The following is a 13,547-nucleotide window of genomic DNA, read 5'->3' as shown; positions in this document are numbered from 1 at the left end:
CTAAGCTCCCCGCGCCGGCCTCCCGCCACCTTCCCGCGGGCAGTGCGGAGCCTGCGCTTGGGCCTGTGCTGTTCTTGCTAGTTTGTTAATTGAAACGTGCACGCAAAACCAAGTTTAGGAGCGAACTTGACATGGCGCGGGCACTGCAGTCAGGGGACAAGTTCTCAGCCGCCCTCGCTCGCCACTCGCGTGCTCCGCCGACATCTGGCTTCTCAGGAAACCGCCTGTTCCCTTTGGAAGCGGGAGAGCTGCCGGATATTACAGCCATGCAGCCGTGGGTGGGGGGTGCGGAGGACCGGAATCGAAAGTACACGCACAGCGTTTGCAGCTCTAACTGCGGGGGTTTTCGCCTGTTTCGCCGAGGCGGGAGAGCGGGGCGTGTGAGACGAGGCGCGCCGCAGGTACTAACGGTTCTTGGCGCCTCGGTGTCTGGGCACCGAAGCCCGGCCGGCGCCGCATGCGCAGTCGGCTCCGTGGCCTCAGTCGAGAAACAGAGCCGCGGGCGGGGATGCGGGAGCCTGGTGGCCGGCGGCTGCCTGTCTCTCGGGGTGCCTTGTCAGGGGATAGCTTCGGGTTTTGTTTGTTTGAATGGGTTTGTGTGGGTTTTTTGTAATATTTACTTGCTCATTTCTTCTTTTGTCTTTCCTTTCTCATTTTTATAAAAGGTACTCTTGTAGTTAGCATGAATATTCTTTTTCACATTAAAAATACTTATATAAGCATTATAGTATTATAAGTTACATATTATATGTATAAGACTAATATTATAGGGACGCCTGGGTGGCTCAGTTGGTTAAGCATCTGCCTTGGGCAGATGGGCCATGATCCCAGGGTCCTGGGCTGGAGCCCCGCATCAGGCTCCCTGCTCAGCGGGGAGCTTGCTTTTCCCTCTGCCTTTATCCCCCTTCCCCCTCTCTCAAATAAATAAAATCTCTAAAAAAAAAAACCAAAACAGCTTTTTTTTAAAAAAGGAAATAAATTGAGGGATGCAGAAGGGAGGGGGTGAGGGATGGGGTAACTGGGTGATGGGCATTAAGGAGGGCACGTGATCTGATGAGCACTGGGTGTTATACCCAACTAATGAATCAGTGAACACTACATAAAAAAAGAGACTAGTATAATAGTCCAGAGATAATCACTATGATTTTGTTGCATATTTTTCTCGATTTTTACTCTGCTTATTCTATGGGTTTTGATATCGTGCAGCTTATATAATTTGAGGTTCTGCTTTAAATAAAATAATAAAAACTCAAAAGTGTTTAAAATGAGCAAATGAATCATAAGCACCATTTTTTATTTTTATTTTTTAAAAAGATTTTATTTATTTGACGGAGAGAGAGATAGTGAGAGAGGGAACACAAGCAGGGGGAGTGGGAGGGGGAGAAGCAGGCTTCCTGCGGAGCAGGGAACATGGCCGAGCTCGGTCCCAGGACCCTGAGATCACAAGCCCGGCAGGCGGCAGACGCCTAACGACTGAGCCACCCAGGCACCCCATAAGCACCATTTTTTAAAGCTGACAAATGCTACAGGCATTTTATCTTTTTAAAAATATTTTATTTATTAGAGAGAGAGCACAAGCAGGGGAAGTGGCAGGCAGAGGGAGAAGCAGGCTTCCCGCTGAGCAGGGAGCTGATTCGGGGTTGGATCCCAGGACCCTGGGATTATGACCTCAGCGGAAGGCAGCTGCTTAACCGACTGAGCCACCCAGGTGCCCCTACAGACATTTTACCTTAGTTTACAATTTTTACTTCTGTTAGGGCACTTCCTATCATATTTGAGTTTCAGTATGAGCAATAATTCCGGCATACAAAGTTGAGGCAGACAGATGAACCATTTTAATGCATCTTAAAATTTTATTCCCTTATACTGAGCAATAGAACAAGAATTGAAATTAAATTAGTTTTTTTTTTATGACATCTTGTTGTCTTCTGGATGAATATGGTAGGAGCTATTTTGCTAGAAAAATGTGGTCTCTGGTTCATCAGCTGATTTCCTATGTCCAGAATGTTCTGCGTGAATTGAGAAGATATTAAGAATCTTACCCAGCTTCATCAATATATTGATGTGTGTGTGTGTATATATGTACATATATGTGTGTATATATATACCCAACTTTCATCAATTTGTGAAATTGATTCACAATAATGAAGTAGAAACTAAGTATTAGTGTTTAGATATTAGAGATTCACTTCCATACCTTTTTTAAGTTCCTAATATGACAAACCTGTGTCATAATAGTGTAACCCACTGTGTAAGTAGAATTTCATATTGAAGCTTTAAAATCTTTTTCCTTTGATATATTATGTAATGCTATTAATCGCATTTTCATTGGAAAGTTGACCTTAAAGTGAGCTTGTATACTGTCCTTCCTAATATTAAATGTTAAAATGTACTCTTCTTATGTGATATCATGGTGAAATTAGATTATTGTTTTTTTTTTTTCAGTTGTTTTTCCTTGGGAGTATTCAGATTGGGCAATGAGGTGGGTTTTTTTTGTTGTTTTGTTTTGTTTTTTACCTGCAACACTTGAGGGCACATTTTACTAATGCATGTAACCCAAGGTGGGACCCATTGTTAATGGATATTTAAAAATGACCAAGGCAAAGTTCTCAATCTTGGTGAAACTATACCTTGAAGGGGCAGATACTGTAAATAAAATGAGAAGTGATCAGTGTTAATATAATGTTACAAATGAAATACTTGAGTGTCCTTAAAAGCAAGAATTAATTATACTTGAAAAAATTATAGATGGCTTCATGAGAGGGTATCATTTCTGCTGGATCTTGAAGGATGACTCTGATTTCATCAAAGAGTTAAGATTTATTGTATTTTAAAGCAAAGGAAGGGAATGAGCAAATATGCAATGGTAGTGAGTAAATGCTAGGAATCAGCCAGAGTCAACTGTAGCCAATGTACTCTTTGAGGATGAGGTTGAAAGATCAATTGCAATCTCAGTCACAGACTTTATTCTGGGGGCAGGTAGTCTTTGAAGATTATTAGGCATGTTCAGAACTGTGCTTGAGGTCCATCACTTTGATGGCAGGAGAAGAGGTAGCAATAGAGAGGGGATACTGGAGAAAGCTTATTCAGGAGACTCTTGGTACAGCTTAGAAGGCATGCTATATAGTCCTTCTGCTCTTGGCTTGAATGGAAACTTTCCTCCACAGGATCATTCAGGGATGCAGGTTTCTTGCATCTTGTTGTTTTATACCCACTAAGTCATTGTATTCATCTGCAAGATCAAAACTTGACTGCTGCCACATCTGTGATCCAGACAGTAGGAAAGAAAAGAGATTCATGGAGTATAGGTTCAAAGTTCTCTGGCCCAGATCCACAAGTGACATACATATACTTCTGTTCATATTATATATAGAATTTAATCACATGACCACACCAAGCTGGAAGTGTACCTAGAAAAATATAATCTCTAGCGGGATTGTATGAACTCATCTTGCAAAATACAGTGATATAATATTTAGAAGTGAAATATCTGTTATAACTCTAAAAATATATGCAGTGATATCAGAGACAGATTTTTATGGGTCCTGACATTAAACTTGGCCATTTGGAGTGTTGAACCCAAGCTGGACTATGTATAATGGCCCTATAATTTCTGGGACACAGACATTGAGGTAGGAGGAGGGTGGGCACATGAATAAGGACAGTCTTTTCTCTCCTAACTGAATCCAAGAAATGTACCCCCACTTATATTTTTGTTTTTCATTTTTTTATGAGGTTATAAAGATGTCACTCTAGGAAAATAAAAGCATCTAAAACTATTTAGTTTTTCTGGAATATAAACAAGATTTTTAAAAATTATGTGGTAATGAAAGCAAAAATAAATTTGAACTTTCTTCCAGATTCCATGGGTTGTAATTGTTGCAAGGAAGAATATCTTTTAAAAATATATTCAATAAGTCTGAGTCACAGGAGTGTATTATTGGTAAAATAAGAATTGTCAAAATGGTTTCCTAAACTGATAGAGGTTAATGAGGCTTAATTTAATTGAAATGAAGTGTTTTCATATTCTATTAGTTGAACTCCAGAAAAGATGGTCTAGTATCTTGTTTTAGAAATTGTGGGTTTTTTGGCACCTACTGTACTCAACCTTGGGGGTTAATGAAAAAACTCAGACACAAAGAGTCTCATTTTGTAATATCTTGCTACACAAGGTTTGGTGAAAGACCATAAAAGTGGCCTCCATCAGGCAAGTTTGGTGGGGGGCATGAGACATGAGGGAGCTCCCTAGGCTGGACGGGCCACCGGAGCATTCCATAGTTTGTGGTTGCACAGCAATACCTGGAGAACATAGATAACGCATGCCTTTACCAGGAACCTTGAACTGGGTTACAAGTAACAGCAGCCTATTACTGGGGTAGGAACAAGAGCCTAAAGAAAAGACCCATGTGACATAGATATGTCAGGGCTGCTAAAACTGGGAGAGAAACAGCAATACCAAGACAAACCTTCTGGCATTTCAGGCCTTACATAAAGAACAATGTAGTAGCAGAATTGCACTGGAGAAATTTGAGGCTTCTGGTACACTGAAACAGCTATAGAAAAAGCAAAACCCAGAGCCAACTGAGCAACAACTGCATTGAATCAATGCTTGCCACAAATATTGTAACCTAAAAGCGGTCCCATTTCCAGGTATAAATATTATCTCAGTCTCAACTATTTTTTAAACACTGCCCAGCATTCAATTAAAAAAGTGAGATACACAGAAAAATAAAGTAAACCTATCAATTGTGAAGAGATAAAACAAGCACCAGAAACAGAGATAGCCCAAGGGTTGGAACAATCAGACAGGGCCTTTAAAACACTATGATTATTGGGTAAAGGGATCTAATGGGGGAATTGAATAGCACACACAAGTACATGTTTATATTCAATAGAGAAATGGAAACTACTGGTAGAGGAAAATGCTAAAAATGAAAAGCACAATTTCAGTAATCATGTGCTATTGTACATGTAATTGGAATATCAAAAGAAGAAATAGAAAGGAAAGAGATCATGACTGATAACTTTCCAGAATTACTGAAAGACAATAACCCACAGATCCAGAAGTTCAGGGAAGCCCAAACAGGATAAACACAAAGAAAAACACAACTAGGTACACTATAGGCAGAGTAATGAAATCTAAATATAAAGAAAAAATCTTGAAGGCTGCTGGAGAAACATGAACATGACATATAGAGAAACAAATAGAAGAATGTGAGGGATTTCTTTCTGGAGGCTGTAGAAATTAGAGAAAGTGGAAAAACATCTCTTAAGTACTGAGTAAAAACTAATGGCAACCTAAAATTCTGTATCCAGTTAAAAAATTTCAAAATGAATATAAATGTTGATTTCAAAGTAAAGCTGATAGAAATATTTTTTTAATGGATTCAGTGTAATCCCAGTGAAAATATAAACCATTGTTTGGGGTATAAGATGATTCTAAAATGTATATAGAAACACAAATGATCAAGTAAAGTCAAATGTACTTTTGAAGTACATTTTAGAAGGATTGATTAGAACAGAAATAAAAACTTATTAAAATTTTAATAAGTAATATGTTGTAATATTTGCACCTGGGTGAGTAAATAGACCAAAAGAGAGAGCCCCCAAATAGGTATACTCATATATTGACATTTAACTTATGGCAGAGGTAACCCTGGGAGTGCCTGGCTGGCTCAGTCCATAGAGCATGTAACTCTTGATCTCAGGGTTGTAAGTTCAAGCCCCATGTTGGGTAAACTTAAAAATAAAATCTTTAAAACGAATAGTAAGAGATGACAGAGTAACCCTTCATAAGGTGGGGAAATTGATGAGAAAATGAGTGATCCTCCAGAAAAATACTTTACACTTGTACTTCCTACCACATGAGGAAAAAAATTCTCAGTGGATTATGGACCTAAATGTGGAAGGGAAAATGATAAATATTTTAGTACAAGAAAAAGAATTCATACAGAACACACACACACAGGTCCCACTACCCATAAAATAAAATGTTGTTAGATGACATTAACATTAAAAAATTCTTTTCATGAAAAACACCATAAGAAGAGTTAACAAAGCAAGTCATAGAATGGGAAATGACATTTTCAAATCATCAAGCCAACAAAAACTCATGTCCAAAATAAATGAAGAAATCATAAAAATCAAGGAAAAGACAGACTACCCAGTATAAAGACATCAACAGCCCTTTCACAAAAAAGGACAAAGAACTAGGAACAAGCATATGGAAAGATGTTCTATCTGATTTGTGTGAGGAAAATGCATATTAACATCTCAATGAGATATGAGCACACAGTCACCATGTTGAGAGAAGTTAAAAATTCTGATGTCTGATGTGGAGTACGGTCATATTCTGCTGATAAGTAGGTAGATTGTGAGAGACTGAAATGATGTTAAACCTGATCCAGAAAGACTAGATACAAATGCTCTATGACCTAGGAATTCCACTTCTGACTTTATTACACAAGGGAGTTTTATACCTATGTTCAACAAATCCTTAAAAACATTTCATAAAAGGTAAACCTGGAAATCCAAATACTTATCAATGATAGAATGAATAAATTGTTATCCTCATACAGCTCAATATTTATAGTTTACAATACACACAACGGACTAGATGAATTTTACAAATATCTATTGAACAAATGAAGCAAGACACAAAATAATACATACAATGTAATTCCATTTACAGTTTGAAAGCAGGCCGAACTATATTATTTAGGGCTCAGATGTCCATGATAAAATCCTAGAAAGGAATTGTGAAACTGGTGATATTGGTTGGCTCCTAGTAGGGTTGTGAGGGTTTTAGTAATACACCTTTAGGCTTTTAGGAATGTTCAATTTCTATAATTTAGATATTTGTTTTAAAATTATATTTATATTATGTATTTTATATTTTATATTCTAGCATTCTTATGTATATATCATATTTTATAATTTTCAAAAACAAAAGGATGCAACTTATAAAAATATAGCTTTGAAAAGGAGCAAAAGATTGTGTGGTGATTGAAATATGGGGTCAAGAGATGATTTCTTTTTTCCTGCCCCTTTTCCTTTTTTCTTCCCCTCTATTTTACCTTAAATTAGAAATACTCAGTGTTGAAGAGAAGACTTCTGTTTCCAGAAAGATAAAGTAGAGATGCTTTCCCTGTTCTCCCCTCCCCCCCATTAAGTACCACTTCCGCCCTATTTTATGCATCACGAACCTTAGAAAATTCTGGAAGGGAAGAGAAGGCAAATTAGATGTGTAGCAGTTTTGGTGCTGGAAAAGCTGACAGCCCAGAAATATCAATTTGTTGGGGAGCTTCCAAACAAAAACCTCATCAAAGCACATTTTCTTTAGTCAGAGGCCTAGGAAAGAGGCAACCTGACAAGACAAAGAAAATTCTAGACAAAGTGCTTTATTCCAGCCCAACAGCACAGTAAAATCTGGACTAACCTCCAGCCTCCCATACAAGGAGAGGCTTAGACTTCTGCCTTCCCCTGGCTGTGAAGAGGTACTGGTACCCACTGCCTGAATGGGTGTCAGAGAATATCCCCTAGGAATTTAGACTCTCACTCTTGCTGCATGATCATGAGGCACCCTTCCTCCTTCTCACTGGGTAATGTCAGAGAAGGCCTAGTGGAGACATAAAATTTTCAGGGGGGTAAGGAAGCCACCAAACAGTGAGTGACAACAGAGGCCATGTTGGGAGCAATAATGAGGATTCCTGCTCTCTGCAGCTGGTGTTTTATCAGTAGCAACCTTATGGGAGCTGAATAGCAGACCACTAAGATGAAAATTTAGGAGGATTTCCTATTGGTAGAATGGACACTTAGAGAACAAAAATAGCTTCCTTCCAAAGATGGTATCACCTATTTGTAAATATGAAAAAGACAAAAGGATCTTTTCTGTCACTCTCTAAGGGGCACTCCAGTTCCTTGTTCAGCTGACTGTACCTTTTTTCCCCTTTCATCCCTAACTCTGTATATTCACTTCATGACACATCACTGATGGTAACCACAGGTACTACCTGCGGGTACAGCTTGGACTCTGGGTCTTTCCTCAGCTTGCCCTGACCCCATTCCCTAGGAACAGATTTGGTGCCTTGTAAGTAAGGCCAACTGGAAATAGCATATTCATCTTTGGTCCTAAGGTCCAAACTGAAATTAAAACAATAGTTAGGTAACTTGGCCTGTGACATTGGCTTCCAGATGGTGAATATTGCATGTGAGTAAATTGTTGTAAAGTTGAATGTACCCATAATACATTTCCAAAACTCTTCAAAGATAGTTCATTTTAGGTTAAGGAATTTTCCAATTTATGACTGTGGCATCGTGTTGGTTAAAACCCACTATTAAAAGCAATTGACTTGCATTTTGCCTTTTGTCATTATTATAGCTCCAAGGCCCTCAAAACCAACAGAGTTGATAGATACAGCATAATCTAAGAAAAAAGGCTCATATTAGGAAGTATACAGGCTCTGAATTCCCTGATCTAAGTTTCCCCCTGAGTGCTCTTTGAAGAGTTCAAGTTCTTGGGACATCTTGGAGTCTGGTAGTTAGATGGGCTTTCGCATATTACTTGAGGTGCACCAGCCAGAACCTCAACACCAGAGTTAGATCACTGATTGGACCAGTTACTTGGGAAAAAATCCTTCTCCAATGTAGGAACCCTTCCCATTGTGGGAGCAATGACCAAACTTGAAGGAGAGCAGCATCAACCCCTTGTAGCTGAGGAGAGCTGTTATTTTTATAGTGATGCCACTTTTTGCTGAGATGACATGCCCAGCATGTTTCAGAGAAGTTTGGCAGAATCATCATCCTTTCCTTCTTTTTCCTTCTCTTTTCTTTCTATCTTTTCCTCCTCTTCTCCTCTGTAACCAAACATCTTCTCCATCCACAGCCTGTTGAATCAGAAATATGTATTTATTACAAAATGTATTCCACACATTATTCTGCTGTTTTGCAGGAATATATCATTTGTGAACAGATATATTTACTATGAATAGGCTAATGAAACACACACATTGTGATGGCCTAAAAATACTACTCCTGAAAAGCTACTTATGTTTTAGAAAACGTTAGGGTGGCGAGTGACATGGGTGGTGAAGAATTGCACAAAGAGTAGAGCAACAAGCAGGACAGTTTATTCACTCTCCAAGGGAGGAGAGGGGCCAACATCAAGAGAGATGTCTGCCCTGAGTTTCTGTCAGGCTGGGCCTTTTAAGGGGTTTTGCAAGATGTGAGAGGGTTGAAGCTTTGCCCATGGCTGGAGTGTGGGGAGGGGGTCGACTCTTGGCCAGGTAGAGAAGGAAGAGACCGGTTTTTTGAGGGCTCTGTCTGGGGCTCGTCCAGGTTGCGGGTTGCGGTCAGACTAGAGAATATGTTTTGTAGTTGGGGTCTACTTTCTAAGAATGGAGGGCACCATGACCTAGAAAAACGAAGAGTTAGGGCCAAGTACAGACACCTGTGAGTTTTGTCTGTAAGCTTGGCTGGGTCGGGGGGCGGGGGGGGCCTTTAAATAGATCCTTTCAGAAATCATTATAATTTTGAGGATGATTTAAAGTCATTTTGGAAAAAGTGTTTGGAATCATCTACTAAAGATGAACGTAAGTAGCCAGTTGCCTGTCCATTTCACTCCTAATTTTATATCCAATGGGCATGCACCTACCAACAAAGCAGAATAATCATAGCAGAAGTATTTATAATATAGCTACTGTAATATGGTAAGTGCTCATTCAGACTAGAATAGTGTGATAGGCTTAAAAAATGGCCTATCAGGGGCACCTGGGTGGCTCAGTCGTTAAGCGTCTGCCTTCGGCTCAGGTCATGGTCCCAGCGTCCTGGGATCAAGCCCCACATCGGGCTCCCCACTTGGCGGAAGGCCTGCTTCTCCCTCTCCCATTCCCCCTGCTTGTGTTCCCTCTCTCACCATGTCTCTCTCTGTCAAGTAAATAAATAAAATCTTTAAAAAAAAAAAAAAGGCCTATCAAAAGATATATTCATAGCCTTATCCCCATAACCTGTGAATGCTACCTTTCTTGGAAAAAAGGGCCTTTGTTTTCTTGATCTGGGTAATAATTACAGAGATATGTTCATTTTGTGATATTTCACTGACTATATACTTTTTAGCTGAGCATTTTACAGTTTCTATGTTATATTTTAATTGAAAAGTTAAAAAATTTTCTCTTAGAAGTCCTTATATTAATATAAAGGCCCCCTTGAGATCTTTAATTATCTTTCTTGATCACAAAGCAAAAGAAAACAAACATGCTTCAAACTGCTACCTCTTCTCTATCAAAGTTATCTAATAAAATTGGGACACTTGGGGGATCCCTGGACAATATAAATTAGAATTCTTACCCAAGCCAAAAGAAAATAGTCTCAGATCCTAAAATGACTGATCAGTGTGTCAAAAGAGTTTGTAATTCTATTCCACTCTAATCTGGGAGATACTAGTCAAGAACTCATTGATTCTGTGTGTCTTTCCTCTTGTCTCCTTAAATTTCTGTTTGATAACTTTTTTGTAGTTGATGAGGTCTGGAGTTACTCATTTCTCCGTGAATGTAAAAGTGGTTCCAATTTCAAGACAAAGTTTATGACTTTATTTTCTATTAATATAGCTGAAACTGAAAGTGACAGTAGAGCAGGGCTACTTTGAAATTGGTCTAGTGCTGAGAAACCAGCTGCTTTTTCTTATGATTAATACCATCTATCATTTATTCCAGTGAACTAAAAAGAATTTCAGGGACAATTGAATATTTTGTGAACTTTGTATATAGAAGAACTGAATTTCTTGTGCATCCTCCAAACTGCTTTCCAATAAATTTATTGTTTGTAGATAAATTTGGAAATGTCAGTTAAGAATAATTCATGGTGTGTATAATATTCTGTTCCTGAAAAAAGCCTTATAAATCAATAATATATAAATAAATATGTATTCCCAGAAGAATATATAATCCAAAATTAACAGTGTTTCTAGCTCAGCAATATGTTTTACAACAAAGTGTATTCCACACATTGTTTTGCTAGTTTCAGAGGATTAGAGGTTATATTTTATTTTTATACTTTTATGTATATTATGAATTTCTTTTCAATGACTGAATTATTTTTATAATCACAGAAATATGTATACATATATATGTGTATATATATATTATACACATATATAATATATATATAATGGATTTTTCCACTTTGGTTAAAGAAAAGCACTTCTGTTTTAAAAAATCATTATAGTTTTGAAGATGGTCTAATGTATCACCTAATGTACTTCAGCTTGAATGATTACTACACTGTATGTATATATATATGTATATGATGTATGTGTGTATATACATATAGACATTACACAGTATGTATATGCAACTACACAGTATATGTGTGTGTGTGTGTGTGTGTGTGTATATAGTGCCAACACAGTGTATATATGTAACTAACTACACAGTATTATATATACCTGCTAATGAGAGGCATTGTGAAACTCTTGAAAACTGTATGTATACTGACCTCTCTAAAACCATGAAAACCTTTGGCCTGGATTTCTACATTGTGAAGACTTAAAGGGTTCAATGATAGTTTAGTCAATGTATAATGCTTGGATGTAACCCAAGTAGGCATAGAGACTTTAACTCTACCATACCACACAACTATAAGCAGTCAAAAATTAGACTTTTTACAACATGAACAGAAACCACTTTTAGACACATAGCAAGTGAGTGAAAATGGGGAAAATGTCAAGGAATATTGATAAGTGGTTAAGCTAAAAGCAAAGTACTCAATATAATGCCACTTTAGTAGCAGTTCTTCTATTGTGTGACCTCTACTTTAGTCAAGTGTAAATAAATTAAGGCCTATGTCCTTACATGACTCTCAATTTAAATTCCTCATAAATAAAACAGGACTCAGAAGGTCTGCCTGGCATCCTATCCTAGGCAAAGTTCATCAGGTGATTAGGAGATTACATGCAGGTTCCCTACTCTGACTGCCCAATCTGAGACATGCATGTGGCATGCTGAGCACTTGGGAAGCAACTACAGCCAGTATGCCCAGTGTGACACCCATAATGATATCCTGTAGCTTCTGTTTCTTTTTCTTTATTTTCTTCTTCTTCTTTTTTTTTTTTTTTTGAATCCTGTAGCTATTTTTTTTTTAATTTAAATTTACTTAGTTAACATACAGTGCAATATTGGTTTTGGGAGTAGAATTCAGTGAGACATCACAAACGACACCCAGTGCTCATCACAAAAAGTGCCCTCTTTAATAGTCATCACCCATCTAGCCCATCCCCCACCCACCTCCAACCATCAACCCTCAATTTGTTCTCTGAGAGTCTTTTGTTTGTTTCCCTCTCTCTCCCTCTTTCCCTCCCTCCCATATGTTCATCTGTTTTGTTTCTTAAATTCCACATATGAATGAAATCACATGGTATTTGTCTTTCTCTGACTTATTTCACTTAGCATAATACACTCTAGCTCCATCCATGTCATTGCAAATGGCAAGATTTCATTCCTTTTGATGGCTGAGTAATATTCCATTATATATATACACCACATCTTCTTTATCCATTCATCAGTCGATTGGCATCTGGGCTCTCTCCATAGTTTAGCTATTGTTGATAATGCTGCCATAAACATTGGGGTGTATGTATCCCTTTGAATCTGTATTTTTGTATCCTTTGGGTAAATACCTAGTTTACCTCTTTAGTTAGGTTTATTCCTGGGTATCTTATTGTTCTGGGTGCAGTGGCAAAGGGGGTTGATTGCTTGATTTCTTTTTCTACTTCATTGTTATTCGTGTATAGAAATGCAACAGATTTCTGCACATTAATTTTATATCCCGCCACTTTGCTGAATTCATGTATAACTTCTAGCAATGTTTTGATGCAGTCTTTCAGGTTTTCTACATAGAGTATCATATTGTCTACAAATAGTGCAAGTTTGACTTCTTCCTTGCCTATTCAGATGCCTTTTACTTCTTTTTGTTGTCTGATTGCTGAGGTTAAGACTTCCAGGACTATGTTAAATAGTAATGGTGAGAGTGGACATCCTTGTCTTGTTCCTGACCATAGGGGAAAGGCTCTCAGTTTTTCCCCTAGGGATCATATTAGCTGTGGGTTTTTCAGATAAGGCTTTTATGATGTTGTGGTGTGTTCTATCTATTCCTACTTTGTTGAGGGTTTTTATCAAGAATGGATGCTGTATTTTGTCAAATGCTTTTTCTGCATCTATTGAGAGGATCATATGGTTTTTATCCTTTCTTTTATTAATGTACTATATCATCTTGATTGATTTGGGAATATTGAACCAGCCCTACTGCCCAGGAATAAATCCGACTTGATCATGGTGAATAATTCTCCTCATGTACAGTTGGATTTGATTTGCTAGTATTTTATTGAGACTTGTTGCATCCATGTTCATCAGGGATATTAGCCTGTAATTCTTCTTTTTAGTGGGGTTTTTGGAATCAAGGGAATGCTGGCTTTGTAGAATGAATTTGGAAGCTTTCCTTCCATTTCTATTCTCTGGAATAGTTTGAGAGGAATAGGTGCTAGCTCTTCTTTCTTT

The 13,547-nt window shown here is 38.0% G+C and overlaps 1 protein-coding gene across 1 annotated transcript in view; it reads left to right on the top strand.

The window, feature by feature from the left end:
- Positions 1–295: 295 nt before the first annotated feature.
- Positions 296–13,547, top strand: part of LRRC8B (leucine rich repeat containing 8 VRAC subunit B) — a 444,213-nt gene continuing 430,961 nt past the window's right edge. The window contains exon 1 of the mRNA XM_073896355.1: positions 296–401. The gene's annotated coding sequence lies outside the window, so the exon portion shown is untranslated. The remainder of the gene's footprint in view (positions 402–13,547) is intronic.

The sequence above is a fragment of the Callorhinus ursinus genome, unplaced genomic scaffold (genome assembly GCF_003265705.2).
Source record: "Callorhinus ursinus isolate GAN/ISIS: 27379988/994484 unplaced genomic scaffold, GSC_fseal_2.0 scaffold9, whole genome shotgun sequence".
NCBI classification, from domain to species: Eukaryota; Metazoa; Chordata; class Mammalia; order Carnivora; family Otariidae; genus Callorhinus; species Callorhinus ursinus.
This window is presented reverse-complemented; position numbering and strand designations above follow the sequence as displayed.